The sequence below is a fragment of the Lathyrus oleraceus genome, chromosome 6 (genome assembly GCF_024323335.1).
Source record: "Lathyrus oleraceus cultivar Zhongwan6 chromosome 6, CAAS_Psat_ZW6_1.0, whole genome shotgun sequence".
NCBI classification, from domain to species: domain Eukaryota; kingdom Viridiplantae; phylum Streptophyta; class Magnoliopsida; order Fabales; family Fabaceae; genus Lathyrus; species Lathyrus oleraceus.
In genome coordinates this window covers 95,011,245-95,029,188 of record NC_066584.1, presented here as the reverse complement: position 1 = coordinate 95,029,188, position 17,944 = coordinate 95,011,245, and positions in this window count along the sequence as shown.

Below are 17,944 nucleotides of genomic sequence, written 5' to 3'. Positions count from 1 at the left end.
TTAGGTCTTGATAAATACTCTTGAATTGTGATGATTAAATTATGCTAAAACTGTGAATGAATATATAATTGGATGAGTAATAATTTTCTGAACGTGTAGCTTTTTACGGAATCGAAATCGGAGGTCCGGAAGTCCTCCAACGATGAAAAATGCGGAGAATTCTGCATTCTGTTTCGTTGTTAGCGCAAGAACAACTTTCTGTTTTGCGTTAACCGGTTAACCCAGGGCGTTAACCGGTTAACACTGTTACGATTTATGAAAAATTGCATTCTGTCTTGCGTTAACCGGTTAACCCAGGGCGTTAATTGGTTAACACTGTTAAAATCTGCCAAGGAGCGCTTGCTGTTTTGCGTTAACCGGTTAACCCAGGGCGTTAACCGGTTAACACTGTTATAATATTGAAAAATTGATATTTAATTGTTGTGTGCGTTTTGGAATGAAATCTATGTGTACCTATTTGATGGTTGGCATATATTGGTGAATAAAATATTGTATGAATATGTATGTATACCATTATTAGATTGTGAATGATTTCTGGTTATGGATGTGTATATGTAATTGTAATTGATGTGTTGTGATGAATGTGTATGCGTACCAAATTTGAGTCATGGTGATATGTGGGATGTTAAGACGGTATATAGATGGTCTTAATTGCATGTGTGTTGGTATGTGTGCATTCATTCATAGCATGGTTGACTTCATTGTGGAAGTGGTGAAACTGTGGGTTCACATGAGCAGACGTTGGTTCTTACTTGGAATCAGGCGTAGTATTAAGCGGTGATCCTTCATTGGAAACAGACGTAGCAGACGTTAATCCTTAATTGGGATTAGGCGTAGTTTTAAGCGGTGATCCTTCATTGGAAACAGACGTAAGGCTTTGGTCTTGTCTGGATCGGAAGCGTGGCTTGGATTCTAGATATTGAATCGGAAAGCGGTGAAACTTTGAGTTCACATTGAGGTACCACATGCATGGAGTCACATTGTCTTGCATGGAGTCGTCTATAATTATGTGATCATTGAATGCATGTATTGATGTGAATGTGATGTACGTTTGAAATATGTGAGACGATTGTTGGTTAATATTATTGATGTGATTATACCAAGTGTGATGAATTCTTAAATTGTGTTTTAATTCATTGTGCCTTATTATGCTATTTCATAATGATTTGGAATTCTCACCCTTTCTGTTTGAATGTTACCTTTACATGGGTATCGTGCAGATACTACAGAGTAGTATTGCTGGAGTAGGTGAACGGTAGCTCGCTCAAGAATAGTTGGAGAGTTTCCGTATTTAGTTTAAAATTAGGTAATGAGTCAATGCTCTGGTCATGTAACACTGGGTAGATTAGTGGTATTGAACTCATATGCTTTATGTCATTAATTGTTTTATTTTATTTAAAGTGATTATTGAGAGATGATCATGGTATGGGACATGAATCATATTATGAATTGTATGAGTATTCTTTATTTTCCGCTGCGAACGCATATTGCTTGAATATTCATGAGGAGTAAAATGTGTTATTTTGAATGACCAGGTGTATTGTTGATTTTTGAAAGTTTTAAGTTTCGAAAACGTCGATGTGACGCCCTTTTCTTTATATGCGTGCTTATTTACTCTGATTATATGCTAAATATTTTGGGGTAGAAAAAGGGGTGTTACAGATAGCCTCATGAGTGACATATCAGATGTCGTATTCTGTTAAAACCATTTGCCAACGGGAAACTCTTCTGGTAAGAGCATGCTTCTTAAAGATATATTTAATCATATCCATCTTGGATATCAACGGAGTTATATGAGTCAACATATACTTCCTCGAACGTTTGGCATCCCAAGCAAGTGCACAACATGTTTTTTCAAGCAGGGTATACCTCTTCTCGCAATTTGTGGACTTTTTTCTTAAGTAATAGATGGCATGCTCTTTTCTACCTGATTCAGTGTGTTGCCTGAGAACACAACCCATAAATTCTTCAAGAACTGTCAGATACATAATAAGAGGCATACCCGACACTAGAGGCATTAAGATTAGAGGATGTTGTAAATACTACTTTATTCTTTCGAAAGCCTTCTGAAAATTATCCTTTCATTTAATGGCTTGATCTTTACGGAGTAGCTTGAATATAGTTTCACACGTTGTTGTAAGGTGTGATATGAATCTAGCAATGTAGTTCAACCTTCTTAGAAAACCACGAACCTTTTTTCTGTTCTCAGTGCCGTCATACTCTGTATGGCTTTGACTTTATCATGATCAACTTCAATCCCACACTGGCTTATAATGAAACCTATCATCTTTCCAGATCTCACCCCGAAGGTACATTTGTTGGGATTCAACCTTAATCTGAATTTTCTCAATCGTATAAATAACTTTTGTAGATGAATGAGATGTTCTTCCTCAATTTGAGACTTTGTAATCATATCATTGACATATACTTCAATCTCCTTATGAATCATATCATGAAAGAGAGTCACCATTGCCCGTTGATATGTTGCATCAGCATTCTTTAAACCAAGGGGTAACAAAGGTGGTTTTTTCCATGTCTTTCGGAGCCATCATTATCTGATTGTAACCGGAAAAGCCATCCATAAATGAGAACATATAGAATTAAGTTGTATTATCCACCAACACGTCAATGTGTGGTAGTGGAAAATCATCTTTTGAATTTGCTTTATTAAAATCCCTGTAGTCAACACACATCTATACCTTACCATCTTTCTTTGGCATATGCACAATGTTCGTAACCCATTGAGGATAATTAGACACTGCCAAAAAACTTGCATCGAGCTATTTTTGAACCTCTTCTTTAATCTTGATAGCCATATCAGGTCGAGTTCTTCTCAACTTTTGCTTCACTGGAGGACATTCTTCTTTTAGAGGCAATCTGTGCACCATAATACATGTATTAAGCCTATACATATCCTGATATGACTAGGCAAACACATCAACATACTCATGCATAAGCTCGATCAACCCCTTCTTAACATCATCATCCAAGAATAATGATCTCCACTGATTCCTGGTATGGTTGAATAAACTTTGATTCTTGTTGTAATAATTTGGCCAACTCCTCAGGGAGTTCACAATCTTCCTCACAATCCTCGTCGGCATGGTAGATTGGATTTTCAAAGTCATAATGGGTCATAGCAGTACCGTTATGAATGGAATCCGAGACGGATCTTCATGAATGATTATTCATGATTTATTTTAGAATGATGGAGAAAAGAAAATATGAAAATAAAACATTGCCGTATAAGAAAAATGAAAGACAAGGAACATAATTGAATGCAGAACATTTATTTTATTCATAATAAATGTTGTTTAAAAATAATGGGGCCCTACAAGCTTCCACTATGCCTTGGGTAGAGCATATAGATTTTAAAATGAACAAGAAAATTACTCTTTAATAAAAGAGACTTAGGGGACATCCACGGAGGTCCAATTTTTGAGCTTTTGTCTTAGAGCCTTTTGATACACAAAGCATTCCGCATCAGAGATACTGGCTTCATAATCTAAAAGAGAGATATGACCTTCAAAAATGTGCCCAACACGGACGTATGTCTCGGGTAACAGAAGAACTTGCCCCTTGGCTGCCTTTGGGATCCTTTGTTGTGCCACCTGACGTGACTAATATCCTAACCCATATTTGTCTTTGTTAACTAGTAAATAAAGCACTTTACCCCAATCTTCAAGGTGTCCCGCTTCTACCAAAAACGGTCTTGGCATCTTTCAAGGATGACATATGGAATTCAGACTTTTTCGATTCTTCGTTACAAAATGGAGCCATTATCACGTTGGCTATTTCGAAATCCTGAAACGGGGTCTCGTGAATCTCACCACCCACTTCTATGTACCTGAATGAAGTAGTTGACTAACTAGTATTTCTTCTTAACTATCTATTGCAATCATCTTACCATTGATGATGAACTTCAATTTTTGATGGAGGGTAGAAGTAACTACCCCTGCTGAGTGAATCCAGGTATGCCCCAAAAGACAGTTGTACGCTGGATAAATGTCCATAACACAGAAAGTAGTAAAGAAGGTATATGAACCAAATTTGATTGGGAGATCCACCTCCACTACCACGGTCCTCTTGGAGCCATCAAAGGCTCTGACTACCAGCGTACTTGTTTTCATTAACAACCCCTCTATAGTCAGCTTTGTAAAGGAATTTTTGGGAAGTACATTCAATGAAGATCTTGTGTCAACCGGGACTCTCGACAGAATGGTGTCATCACACTCAATAGATATATGAAGAGCTTCATTATGAGCCTTACCCTCTAGAGGTTATTCATCATCATAAAAACCAAGATAACCACAAGCTCTAATGTTAGCTACGACCCTCTCAAATTGATTTACAATAATCTCCTATGGTACATGAGCTGCACTAAGGAATTTGATCAAAGCATCTGCGTTTTAGAGCATAATAGCAAAAACATTATGGAAATCTTGGAGGGTGTTTGGGAATTCCTCAACATCATCAGAAGTAGATTTAGTCTGGGGAGGAACCTGCCCATGACTAACACCAATAACTTGTTTGCCTTTATTCTTTGTAGATATTTCAACAGTGTCGTTCTCTAGAGGAGGCGTAAATGAAAATACACGACCACTTCTGGTCATTCCCCTTGTCCCAACAATATTAACCACTGACTCGTTGATTGCAAGAAGCTCATCTTGCTTTTGCCCGTGAATATAGACTGTGGAATCATAATTCTAGGGAATAACCTTGGTACTCTCAAAATGAAACGGGGATGGTTCAATGATCACCATAAGAGCTATTAGACTGGCTGATACTGGTATTTGAAAAGGAATGTAAGGAATCTCTAAAGTAGCCATATTCTCATCATTAAAAAGTTGTTCCACCATAAAAGCCCCTTCATTCATTGATTGTTGAATACCATATATCAACTCTTCACACATTTGAGGGTTCAATAAACATTGTTCGCAATTAGATGGGAAACCTGGAAACACATCCTTCAACAACAACTTATATTTAACCACAGTCAAGGAGGTCTTCATCTCATCAACCCTTGAAACCAAGCTATGTTCTCCACACCCTTCCAACATGCTCACAGAATGACCAGTGTAAGGAGACATAGGATTATTATTGACATTAGGACCATTAAGTGTGAACGAAATGGCCTTATAATCAATTAGATCATGTACCTTGTGCTTCATAGCTTTGCAGTTTTCAATAGTGTGTCCGGGACCCCTAAAGTGGAATTCTCACATTACATTGGCATCATATCCAGGAGGAAATGGGCTTGGAGGAGGTCCCAATTCCCTCAGTTGGATCAATGAGCCTTAGAGTATATGAGCAAGTAACTAACTATATTGCATGGGGATAGGATCAAATTTTCTTTCAGGCGTTCTCTGCCTTTGTTTTCCTGGATGATAGTAGTTCTGACGTTGAAGAGCATATGGTTGTTGATATTTCATATGTGGTTGATATGGCATAGGTTGTTGGCTAGCAAGAATTGCAAATGCATGTTGCTGATATGGACTATGAGTTACTTCTTCAACCTGATAATAAGGGACCTTGTACACCTTACGCTTTCCTTTGGATGTTGAGGAAACATTCACCTCCCCTTCCTTCTTTTTAGCAAACCCGACATAAGGCTTCTTTTCCCCATTTGACACAGTAGTAACACTCTGAATTTTCCCTATTTTCAAACAGTTCTCATTTCTTTCACCGGTAATTACCAAATCTGAAAACCTCAAAGACGCACTCCTCACCATTCTGTTCAAATAAGACCCTTGAAGGGTACTCATAAACATGTCTACCAGTTATCTCTCCAAAAGAGGAGGTTGAACTCTAGCAGCCAGATCTCTCCATCATTAGGCATATTCTTTGAATGATTCCCCTGACTTCTGAGTAAGACTCTGGAGCTGAGTCCTGTTTGGATCCATATTTGTATTGTACTAATAATGTTTTAGGAAGGCTTCAGTTAGCTCCCCCTAAATGCGTATATGTGTACGTTCCAGCTGCATATACCATTCGAGGCAAACCCCACTGAGGTTGTCTTGGCAAAAATGCATTAACAACTTTTCATCTTCATAGTACATGACCATTTTTTTGCAATAAGATCGAATGTGGGTCATTGGCTAGCTTCCCCCTTGTATTTCTCAAAATCTGAGATCTTAAATTTGGTAGGAATCTTCACATCGGGTGCCAAACACATATATGCAGCATCCAAACCGAAGGCACCAGAACCTTAAATAACTTTCATTTTCTATTATAGAACACGAAACTTCTTTTCCACTTCATCAAGTGAGGATCCATAGGCATCATAGACTGAATCAACTTTAGAAATGAAAAATGCATCTTGATGATCATCTATCTCAGTCCGGGTTCCCCCATAAACAAGGATGTTAAAAGTATGAGCGACATTCTGGTTAATATGACCACCCTTAAAAGGTGGTTGAGTTATAACTAGAGTACTGGTACCCCCAATGGATTCACTGGCAGTGTCATAACAAGATTAGCAACAACAACTCTCAGATTAGCCTAACGGATCTCTTCCTGGTTCATGGTCATAACTTGCATTACTTCCACCAGCTAACCCATCTAGGCCCTCATATTAATCATATCCTCCCTCATAGCAGCTTGATTTTATTCCAACTGATCCATGATTATCTTCTGATTAATGCAGGTGTTGTACGGATGTCAGGAAGTCAGTTTGACGGTAGTAGTTCTTCTGATAGAAGGCCAAGTAACAGTGAGTTCATTGGTATTGTCTTTATGAGATGCAATATTACGTGTGAATGATGCATGCATGCAAAAAGTTTTTTTTTTATGATTTCCAGAGAATCGCGAGTTTTTTCTATTATTACGAGTAATCATAGAGCATAAAAAAATAGAGACAAAAGATAGTTCCCAAATAAAGGGAAATACTCGTTTTATTCAATATGCTAAGGCATTTGAGCAAGACACTCTTAGGAGTTTTTTTGAATAATTTGTTCCCAATGATGACATGGTTTAGAGCCATATACTTGATATTTCGATTAGTTGATCATGTTGGATTTTCTAAATATTCAATTATCGATTTTCGCCAATCAGAGTTCGACACGTTATCAATGGCAAAGGTTTCATAATTTTCAGGATCTATTCGTAGTCCTTCTGCTCCCCTAAATTTTTCCATTGACAAATTCGAAGAGGGCAGACTGGTCGAACTTACTTTATCTCAAACCTCAATTAGTTCTTCCAATTTTCCCTTTAACACTTTATACCATGAGGCAATTTTTACCGGATAGTTGGCTTCTTGATTTTCCAATCGAGGCACATGTTGGATGTCAATAAAATCGAACTACTTAATTAGTCGATTCACGGTGATAAAGTACATTAGTAAGCTTTTCTTAATGCACTTATACTCCTTAGTTATTTGTTTTATTACTAGCTCAGAGTCTCCTTTGATTTCGAATCTTTTTGCCCCCAAATCTAATAAGATTTCAAGGCCAACTATTAAAGCCTCGTATTCTACCTCATTATTAGAGAATGAACCTTCGATCTTGAATTTAAACTTCATTGGAATGTCTTTTGGAGAGATTATCAAGATTCCAATACCAGTCTCATTCCTATGACTAGAATCGTCGAAGTATAACTTCTAAGGTTTCAACTCTAGATAATTATGAGTCACCTCAACTATCACATGATCGACAATGAAATGAACAACAATTTGTCCCTTCATGGCCTTTAACGACGCATAAGTCAGGGAATATTTTGTTAGAGCAAGAGCCCACTTACTAATTTGACTATGCAAAATTGGTTTAGACAACATATGTTTAATGACATCGAAATGCAAAATGATGTAAACATCAACTGGCTTTATATAATGTTTTAATTTTGTACAAGAGAAATACAAACATAAGCACAACATTTCTATAAGTCTATACATAGTCTCTACATCATTCAACAATTGAATGAGGCAATAAATGACCCATTCTACACCATTATCATCCTCTTAAGCCAACATGCTCCCTATGGTCGAGTCTGATACATAAATGTACAATCTCATACACCTACCTCTAAAAGGAGGAGACAAGATCGGGAAGGGGGGCATTAGGTATTCCTTGATCTCATCAAAAGCCCTTTGATGTTCTTGTTGACATTCAAACCCTTCTTTCTTCAGCCAAAGTAAGGACGAAAAAACTTGCATATTTCCACTTAGGTTCAAAATGAACCTCCTCAAGAAGTTGAACTTCCCCAATAGAGACTAAACTCTTTTTTGATCGAAGGAGCTTGAGTTTCCATAATGACCTTAGTTTTATGCGGTTGATTTTGATCCCCTTTTTATGCATAATGAAATCGAGGAAATGTCTAGCCCTCGCACAGAAAGCACACTTGAGAGGATTAATTTTTAGTATGTACCTTCTCATTCTTTTGAATGATTGTCAAAGATGGTCTAGATGACCATTTGTCGATGCAGACTTAATGACTATATCATAAATATATACTTGCATGAAAGTCTCGATATAATCATGAAAAATCAAATGCATTACCCTTTGGTAGGTTGCACCGATGTTCTTCAAGCCAAATGGCACCACTATCCATTCATAGATGCACAAGGCTCATGGAGATCGAAATGTCGTCTTCAGCATATCTTCATCTCCAATAAGATTTTGGTTATAACCATAATAACCATAAACCATACTAAGATATTCGAAACTCATTTCTGAATCAATAAGCATCTCTGCCACTGATATTGGGTATTCTTATTTTGGGGTCGTGGCGTTCAAATCTCTGAAATCTATACAAACCCTTAATGTTCCATTCTTTTTATCACAAGAACAATATTTTCCAGCCATTCGACATGCCATGCCGTCTTGATGAACTTGCATCTTAGGAGTCTTTCGATCTCCTCTTTAATTTTCGACCGAATTTCTGGTGCGAACCGTCTTGGCATTTGCTTGATCGACTTCTTACCATGCTTTATTGGCAGCTTCAACTCCACCAAATTTCTTATTAACCCATGTATTTCGTCATAGTCCCAAGAAAAATAGTATTTATACTCCTAAAGCAGTTTGATTACTATGATTCTTAGTTCTTGGTCGAGATTTGCGCTGATATATGTCAGCCTTTTACCCGTCCCATCGCCTAGTTCTATTTCTTCTAAAGGATCTTGCACCTTAATCTTTTTAGTTGCGACAACTGGATATTCTTTGAAACCTAAAGGCTCGTCATCATAGACACGGTCAAGCCTTTGAGCGTTTAAATCGTCATTTTCCCCACTCGCGGGTTGCAATTTCTATTTCATTGGCTTCGATAGCCATGTGTCGAACTTCGACCTCTAAGACCGCTTTTAGTCTATTTCCGGCTACATAAGCCATAATTATTTTCAAAGTATCAGACTTAGACATAGTCCTCACTTTCATCTTCCCAACTATTCCCTCATCCCCTGTGCTTTCTATGAACCACATAAATCCATGGGTAGGGTGAAGTTTCAAAGAGTAGAATGCTTCTTCTGAAGGCAAATACTTTGACCCTATAGTAGTACAAGGTGCAATGTTTTCTAGGTTTCTGTCGAAATTTCTTTTATCGACATGCTTTATCTCTGCCAATTGGTAGCTTTGATCGACCTCTACATTTCCGACAATCCCATCATTTCTCTATATCAAAACTCTTTGGTGAAGTGATGATGACACCACTCTGATGCCATGGATCCATTTTCTCCACATGAGTAAGTTATCATTGGCCCTAAAGGATGTGACCATGAAAAAAGTGGGTCTAGTTATCAAATAAATTATCCAGTCGACGTGAATCGCCCCTAAAGTGTGTCCAATTTCACCCTCGTAATTTTACAAAACCATGTCGTGGGGCCTTAAATCGGTATCATATTTTTCGATATTTTTCAAAAGAAAATGACGCATCAAGTTGAGTGTTGCGCCTCCGTCAATCAACACTTTGTTGATTCTAGTATTTTCAATTTTTACCCTTATAAATAAGGGTTTCAAATGGTTCTTCATGCCTTCGTCTGGCCTTTCGAATAAAACATTTTGTTCCTCTATACAACCATTTTTCATGACATAATACCAACTCGCCTATGCTTGGCCATTTCCTGTTCATCGCACTCCTCAAATTCCTCAACTTTTATAGGGTAATCATACTTGACTGAGAGTATCGACACTATGTTGCAAATCACGTCGAAATCAGGTTCCAACCCATAATCAAAATTATCATTCACCATATCATCTTCATGTGGTGTTTCTTTTACTACTTTCCATTTCGCGTTTGTTGGCATATGGGAGAATAATTGTCTTCCAACTAACTTCTTGGCCTTGTCAATGACAAGATTAGGTTGTGGTATGTTGGTACCTAATTCTGCAGTTTCTCTTTCTTCCTTTTTCTTTCTTTGTAACCTCCTTCATTGGGTTTGATACGTGGGATTTTTCCCTTTACAATTTCTAGGCCCATAGGACTATTTCGAAACTCGGAAATTCTCTCGATATGCTAATGATGAGCCTCTGCCCATCTCAAAACTTTTCCACTTTTGGTGGCTAGGTCCATGTTTTCCCATAGGTTGTATCCATTTTCCTTGAGGAGAGTTAGATGTTGGGACATAGGTGTTTGGTCTGTTCCCCTGGTGAGTCGGGAACTTCCGTTGTTCTTTTTCTGGGGCACACCCTTTTTGTCGAAAAAATATGGGGTTTGTTATTCCCCTACTTCCCTTTCAGCTTAGTATTTCAAGCTTTCTCCAAATCCTTAATAGCTTTTTTGTCAAAAACGGCACTGCATCTTGGACACAACATTACTTCACAATCATTGAGTTTACAGTGGTCGAGGAAGTCAATCAACTCCTCCTCTACCCTGGGGTAAACTACCTTCAGCTACTCTTCATTATTCTCGCCAACTTTCGTTTCGACTTCCATATCGAGGTCTTTAGTCACCTCGACCATATTGACCTTGATTTGGTTCACCATAGTTGGCTTCAATCTGCAATGGGTTTGAGTCAAGTTTCATTGGTTCATTTCCTTTTTCATCGAATAATTGATTGTGCACTATTTTATTTTTTTCCGTTAATCAAGAAAATCATAATTATGTAAGTTATACTGAAATCATACTTAATAAAAAGTTTTCAAATGCATTGTTTTCTATTGAAGCACCATTTCGAATATGGTTTCTTACTGTGCTTTGCACATAAGCAATCATATTGCTTACACGTACCTCATATTGCATTCGCGGAAGCGATCAAATTTTACCCCGGGCCGTAGAGGCGCATCAAATAATATATGCAAATATCAACCCCGTTATCTAAATATATAAATATTGTTTACTATTAGAAATGATATAAACAAGAGTTGCCACACATTATTCAACCCAAAAATAATATAGTACCACAAGCTGCTTTGAACAGGACATGACATTGTATATGATAGTATTTTCAATTTTTACCCTTATAAATAAGGGTTTCAAATAGTTCTTCATGCCTTCGTCTGGTCTTTCAAAGAAAACATTTTATTCCTCTACACAACCATTTTTCATGACATAATAACAAACTCGCATATGCTTGGCCATTTCCTGTTCATCGCACTACTCAGATTCCTTAAATTTTGTAGGATAATCATACTCGACTGAGAATACTGACACTATGTTGTAAATCACGTAGAAATCGGGTTCCAACCTGGAATCAAAGTTATCAGTCACCATATCATCTTCATGTGGTGTTTCGACTGACTTCTTGGCCTTGTCAGTGAGAATATTAGGTTGTGGTATGTTGGTAGTTGATTCTGCAGTTTCTCTTTCTGCCTTTTTCTTTCTCTGTAACCTCCTCCGTTGGGTTTGACACTTCGGATATTTTCTTTTATAATTTCTAGGCCGATAGGACTATTTCGACACTCATAAATTCTCTCGATATGCCAATGATGAGCCTCTGCCCATCTCAAAACTTTTTCGCCTTTGGTGGTTAGGTCCCTCCTTACCCATAGGTTGTATCCATTTTCCTTGAGGAGCGATGGATGTTGAGATACAGGTGTTTGGTTTGTTCCTCTGGTCAGTCGGGAACTTCCGTTGTTGCTTTTTCTGGGGCACACCCCTTTTGTAAAAAAAATATGGGGTTTGTTATTCCCCTACTTTCCTTTCAGCTTAGTATTTCAAGCATTCTCCAAATCCTTAATAGTTTTTTTTGTCAAAAACGGCACTGCATCTTGGACACAACATTACTTCACAATTATTGAGTTTACAGTGGTTGGCGAAGTCAATCAACTCCTCCTCTACCCTAGGGTAAACTACCTTCACCTGCTCTTCACTCTTCTCGCCAACTTCTGCTTCGACTTTCATATCGAGATTTTTAGTTACCTCGACCATATTGATCTTGAGTGGTTCACCATAGTTGGCTTCAATCTGCAATGGGTTAGAGTCAATTTTCATTGGTTCCTTTCCTATTTCAGCGAATAATTGATTGTGCACTATTTTATCTTTTCCGTTAATCATGAAAATCATAATTATGTAAGTTATACTGAAATTATAATTAATAAAAAGTTTGCAAGTGCATTATTTTATATTAAAGCACCATTTCGAATATGGTTTCTTACTGTGCTCTGCACATAAGTAATCTTATTGCTTACACGCACCTCATATGGCATTCCCGGTAGCGATCAAATTTTACCTCGGGCCATAGAGGCACATCAAATAATGTATGCAAATATCAACTGATCGGAAAAATAGCAAGTGTACTATTTTTCCAATGTAGTAATAATAGGAAAATTTCCCAAATATCGATCTCGATGATTGCACAACAATATGAGTTGAAATTATGATTCAATTGAACAAAACAAATAATTGAGGGTTTGTAATAAGTCACTGTATAATGGAATGAGAAACGAAAGCAGAATAAATCTTTTTCATAATTTATAATATTATGCCAAGGATGGTGTATGAATATCTCGTGTAATGACCTTAAATGTATATCTCCTTAAATAGTTCAAAATTGCAATTACCAGATCTTAAAATTTTTTCCTCCTAAGAACTTCGAAGGAAACCTTTGGTGAGTCATTTTAATCTCTAAGTCCTTAGGCGATTAAAATGAAACCAAACCTTTAGAAATACCAAGATATAACTGGTAACCATAGGGTGTCCCTAGCCCTAGGTGATATTTACTACAGTTTCACTGTGCAAGAACCTTAACAATTGCAATCCCGTAAATTGTTAACCATATAACAATCCTAAACATTGCACAATGAAATTGACAAACAAACATAATATTAAGGAAATCGTCAATTCATAGTCATTACACAATCAACTCAGGGAAACCCCCCGGCATTGAGGGGTTTAGCCACTCATATTATTCAAATAAGATACAATATAAAATTTAGACATTACAAGAATAAGAGAATCTTGTTGATCTTCAATCGCATCCGCTCTTGAAGGACCTCTATTCTCCGCAACTCTTGATCCTTCCAATCTCAATCGTACCAATTCTTTATCGTCTAAAAGTCCCCTTCTCAGTCTCCCAAAAGTCCCTTAAATAGTTACTGATCAAATATTTGATGTCACAAATGTCCACAATACCCTTCGGGATCAACAATGCCAAAACACATGAAAAAGTAGAAGATGAGGTGTCCAAGCCAACACTGGCCGTGTCAGGTAACACGGCTGGCCGTGTTGGCTTACTGATGCCCAACCTCCAACACGCCCCTTCCAGGGTTGCTAACACGGGTCGTGTCAGCTCCCTATTTTAGCCTCTGGCTTTCTTTCCCCTGACATGGGCCGTATTGAGCAACACGAGTGGCCGTGTCAGGGCTACTGCACCTTTAAATTTCTTCTTCCAACGAGCCCGAAACGTCTGATTCCCTTAGCGAGTCTTTGGGTATTGTTGCTTACACCTTAAACCAATCAAACTACGACAAGGAGACATAAAATGGAGTATAATGACGCAAACCAAATATAATAATCAAAACCGAATAGAAATGAAAACATCTAATTTACTAAAAAAAATAACATAAACAGGTAGAATAATATGTTACCGACTTCGTGAATTTATGCCGAACGAAGGTCAGAAAACAAGTAGAATTGGAGACTGATCACAACTCCAAACTTATCTCATTGCTTGTCCTCAAGTGATGCTCGGGACAGCAGGACAGTCACCCCCAAATTCACTTCCACAATACTACTGTGATCTTTCGCGACTCCCTTTTCACTTTTCGTTTACTGTTCTACTCTTCCCCGACTTCCGACAGTCCGCTACACTTTCACATTGACGCACCTTTTTACCTGTAGCTTTTCACACTCTCACTAAATCTCTCGGGGTTAAAGTGTTTTCACTCAACAAAAACAGAGCATGCAAAGTCAACTCTTAGGTTTGAATAATAAATATCTTCATAAAAAAAACATACCACACATACTATTCGAGGACTTTTTAGGTTGTAATGGGGATTAGGTGCAAGGTGGGAAAAACTAACAAAAAAGGGGGAACTAGTGGTTTAGGCTCAGAGTCCGTTTTGATATCCTCATCATTGTGTTCAATCGTTCAATTAAGAGATTTTTCTTTTAGACACCATTCGTGTTAGGATTCATTGTCTCTTATTTTTCTCATGTGCTCTTTTGAGCATGCATTTTGCCAACCTCAATATTTCTAGATAAGTGCTTTATTTTACTTCTCACATTTTATTTTCATTTTTTTTGAAGTTTCCCACTTTTCTATTTTTTTTTCAACTGCACTTATCTAGTTCTCATCGGTGTCCAAACCCCCAAATTTAGGATTTTCCACAAATCAACAATCAACAACACTTATCCGAGCAAGGTAAGATAGTGTTTGGGCTTACGGTTATTTACAGCGGTTTAAAAACAAACAAAAAGGGGATATGGCTAGAATTGGGTAAACGAAGGATAATAATGATGGGTTGGCTGGAAAGGCTATGGGTTAAAACAAAAAAAATGTCTCAGTGTGTACATGTATGTTATGAAATTCCAATATTTACTTACGCAAACTCAAAGTGATAGAGACCTACCTAAAAAGCTCTCATGATGATAAGTGTTTGGTTTTTTGTAATTCTCACCATGTTTGGTATAGCATACAAGTTTCCAAGATACCTCTCGGTGTGATGTAGCTTCGTCTTCGCTTCGAGTACAAAGTATTCCTGTGTAGTCCAGTGACAGAAAATCGCGTTCGATTATTCAGTTCAACAAAATCAACTTTCGGGGGTTTCCGGACGAGCAAGTAGAGGGGTGTGTCTTTCATCCAATCGCTCCAAGCCTCATAATTCATCCGACACGAATATCCTCTATCTATAACACACAAAATACCACACAACTAATTAATTAAACAAAAATAATATAATGCTGAAAATAATAAGAACAAATACTACCCCCCCCCCCCATACACACACACACACATTTCAACCAAACATTGTCTGTAATGTTTAATCCAAGATAGAGGGGAGACTCACACAGCCTCACTGCGGTGGAGGAAATTGCAACATCAGTCGTTGCATCATCGCATGCATCTCATCTATAACAGTCCCTTGAGGAGTTTGCTCTATTCCTTGGCGTGTTTGCTCCGCTCGGAGATCGCCGATCTCAGTCTGTACCTACGACCATTGGTCCGGTGTCATATATGACGACCCAAGACTTATATGCGTGGTGTCTTCATGTGGAGGGACAAACTTCTCTTGCTCCGGCACCACTTCCTCTTGTTGGTCACCTGCAACAAATGGGTTAGCATTGTGCTCGTCTATATCGTCTTGGACGACACTCTCATATAGCCAATTAGCAGTGTTGGCAATGTTTATCCTTGCAAGGTCAGGAAGCACCATGATAAACTAACTAGAACTCATCAAAGCATAATAATCAGAGATTTGGGATATTATACCTTGCTGAACCAACGCCTTCATGTCCAGTTTATTCTTACCTGACACTCGTGTCTCATTTAGTGCAGCAGGGTCATAATCGAAATGATGGGCAATCTATGTGATTATGCCTCCAATGGAAATTCCCCCCTGAGCCGCTATGCCCACTCTACTGAGGTAGTCCAATGCAAATGCTACAATGCTCACAACAACTTTGTTTTCCATGACAAACAGAAAGAGAATCTCCCTCTGGGTATCCACACATGTACTATCACCCCTACTGAAGAGTGTGAAAGCCAATACCTTTTGAGCATACCTGAAGTAAGGGTTCTGAAAGCCAGATGCTTTAGCCCCTTTTGCCATATAATCGGTTCGCCCCGTGATGGCCAACCAAAAAGTTTTAGCATCGAAGCTATCCAGAACGACTCCGAGGCCATATAGGGGTAAGCGAAGAATCTCACCCAGCTGCTCAACTATCAACTCGTGGTCAACATTATATAACTTGAAATGCATTGTCCCACCATAGTATATTATGGTACCTGCCCATCCTTTCTTCAGCTTGAACTCAATAGTGCTAAAAGATTCTAAAGTAATGCGCTCATATGTAGGCGCCTCACAGTGCACAAATTCAAGCATGCATAGCACATGAAACATCCTATCCAATTCCTCAGACAGACCCAATTGAGCTAAAGTGTCAGAGCATAAATACCTCATTGGTGTTATCTTACGCTTGACGTGAGATGAGTAACGCCTTTCATGCTTCGGGTTGTCGAAAATTATGTCATGCGAATTTGGATGACGGATGGTCCTTTCCCGAGGCCTTGATGGCTCAACCTCCGCTTGCTTTCCCTTAGCAATTCGCTTAGGCGGCATGATTGGTTCTTGCAAAAAATTATGAACAAAAATAAAGTATGGAATAAGGAGAAAATATTACAATGTACTTGTAGAGGACGTAGAGTGGAGCAACTTTCATGAAGTGAGTTGGCGATTTGGACGGCGTATGGTGGTAAAGGAGTGAGCTTTGGTAGAGAAGTCTATGGAGAAAAGTGGAAAGAGAATGGAGGAAGAAGGAAGGTTTAGTGAGAATGGGAGAGAGAATAGGTAAAAATCGGATTAAAGGGATAAAATGTGAGTAAAAAGGGTTTTAATTGGTGAAAAATTCGAGTGAGGGCCATAAAAATAAAAATTTGAATTTCAAAAAGTCCCCACCGCACTGCCTGACACGGGTCGTGTCCCGTGACACGGGCGGCCGTGTCAGGACGCTGTAAAAAAAACTCCTTGTACAGTAGAGCTAAAACGGGTCGTGTCAGCTGACGCAGGCGACCGTCTCAGCCTACTAGAAAAATCATAACCTTTGGCGTCTTGCCTGACACGGGCCATATCAGGTGACACGGGCACCCATGTCAGGACCCTGTTTTCATCCAAAAAAAAATCATTTGTTCTCCCTGCTTTTCTAGCAAAATGTCTTTTATAGGTTGGGCTCAAACCTCTTCTTCCGTCCTGTGCAATTTATTTTGCGAACCTACAAACAAAAATTTGAACCATACCAAAACAACTGAAATTATTAGAATTAAACAGCGTGGGTTGCCTCCCACAAAACATTGTGTTTAACATCGCATGGCTCGACGATCGTCCCTCTTATCCTCTGAGATGAATAGTTTCAATCAAGCCACTCTCCTGCCCTTTGTAGCAATGTTTCAATCTTTGTCCGTTCACCTTAAATGTATCCCCGTTACTAGGATTTTGAAGTTCTATTGCTCCATGGGGAAACACTCTGTGAACCAAAAACAGAACTGACCACCTGGATTTCAACTTTCCTGGAAAGAGTTTTAACCTAGAATTGAACAAGAGTACCAATTGCCCCTCCACAAACTCCTTTCTCTGTAGCTTCTGATCATGCCATTTTTTTGTCTTCTCCTTATAGAGTTTGGAATTCTCATAGGCTTGATTCCTAAACTCTTCTAGCTCATGGAGTTTAAGAATTCGGGATTCACCAACTTTGGCAAGATCATAATTTAAGAATTTGGATGCCCAAAACGCTTTGTGCTCCAACTCTAGTGGCAAGTGACAAGCTTTATCGTAAACTAACTGATAGGGGGACATACCTATAGGCATTTTGAATGTCGTTCTGTACGCCCATATTACATCTTCTAACTTCACTTCCCAGTCTT